Consider the following 1,968-nt stretch of genomic DNA (forward strand, 5'->3'; position numbering starts at 1 on the left):
GTCAACTTATTTTACATAGAAGGTACTTAGATAAATAAATAAATAAATAATAAATAAACGCTTTCTACACTCACAGCCCCACACTAGGATTCCCTGTGTCGTGGGTGCCATGGAAACACACATAGACAAATACACAAACACCTAGACCCAGTAACAGAAATCTAAATTCATCATTTAGATATCTGTCTGGCCGGGGATTGAACCCGGGACCCTTTGCGCGTCAGACCGGTATGGTGACCGCTCCGCCACGCGGGTCGTTACTTATTTTATTCATAGTAGATCGATAGATTAAGCAATTTAGTATGAAAACTAGTACGTAATCACAATTCCTACTCGTAAATAGTCGATAACCATCATCATAATAAGTCTAAGCGCCTGCCTACTATTTTATATGAGCGTTTTACAACCAGAAGCAGTAGAACACAAATCACCTATTCCATTCAACAGCTAGAGGCTCGTTGAGTGCTAATAATTCTGAACATTATGAACTTTTTAGTAAGTTGTTAAAATAATTATAAATGTTTGTTTGCCAACAGGTAGTACAATAAAGTTGGTAGGTTTATAGGTAGGAAGGAGTCTTCTTGAATTAGGTATGTATAGTCCACGTAAAACTGTTAGTCCGCTCTGAATATAGAAATGAATCGCGTCGCCATAGCAAATTGTATGACTACCTGCTCGCAACAACTTCAGTACCCTTACCATGAGTTTTTACGTTTTGACAAATAGACTGTTTTGGTATTTGTTTACGTATTTGCCCATACAAATTCCAATCAGCGCCCCTAGCGGATTGTGTCAGAACTATAGTGTCAATAACGTAACATTAAATGTCTAAATTGACAAAATGTCGCTTTATGTTTCGTCTCTCTTTTTTGCGAACATGTGAGCCAGACAAAAAGACTTGAGCACTTACTTATCGTTACGTTTACTCAGTCTACTGAAGCAAACGGAACAGAGTAATGGATTGAGTAAACGTAACGTAAATTTGTGGGATGTTTTGAAAACTCATGGTAAGGGTACAGAGCGGACTAGCAGTTTGGCGCGGACTATACCTACCTACTTAGATGACGGTGTTTGAATCGAATCAAATCAAATCAAGATATAGAAGATATGTGATACTAATAGAAATATGGTAGAACCAGAATAGTTTATCCAGTACGACTGTTACGCATTTTTGAAACAGTTCCTGAGTTTCAGTCAAAGGGTGTGGATTCTGGTTGACTTATATATTGGCATACATTTTACATTTTAGTCCTCAAGATTGGGAACGCATCTGTGATCATAGAGTTACTTACAGATGCCCACGCTCATCAGAACCATTTACCATCTGTTTGTCTGTTAGCCACTTCAGTCTTATACTTTCGGTACCTAATTTAGTCTATAGACAATTTATGGAAATTGTAAGTAAGGTTGAAGCTATGAAGTAGTATTCATTACTATACTTAATGAAGGTGGTAGTTACCTGCAACTCTTTGAGGATCGACTCCGGCAACACCGCCACACCTACTTCAGTCTAATAACAGCAGTTTTAACCGGTTTTTTATTTTGGTTTGAAATGTGTACGAGAGACCTTCTTATTCAAGGCTTTTTAACTTAATTCTCAAGTGTCGCAACTCATCTATTGCCAATGTCAGATAGGATTCTAATCTTACCATGGATTGCATACACGTTGATGTATTTTAAAAAGCTAACTTCAATTAGTGTTAGTGAAGGGAACATGGTAAGTATATCATTGGGATCTTGACGTAATTTGAGCGCATAAAGCTAACGATTCTTCGGCTAATTTCTTGAGGGCATAAAATAGTAGTAAAGTTAGTAGAGTAGTTACGGTGATGATGCTTTGATTTTACTGTTTGTTATTTATGCAATAGGAACCGATATATTACCAACGGTGGCTATCTATATAATTAGGTATTCGTAACATATAGATTGGTATGCAGCAATTAGATAGCTACTTTAGAAGGTAATTGT

The sequence above is a fragment of the Epargyreus clarus genome, unplaced genomic scaffold, assembly GCF_041222505.1.
Source record: "Epargyreus clarus isolate Ecla_fem2 unplaced genomic scaffold, WU_Ecla_fem_2.2 ptg000005l, whole genome shotgun sequence".
NCBI classification, from domain to species: domain Eukaryota; kingdom Metazoa; phylum Arthropoda; class Insecta; order Lepidoptera; family Hesperiidae; genus Epargyreus; species Epargyreus clarus.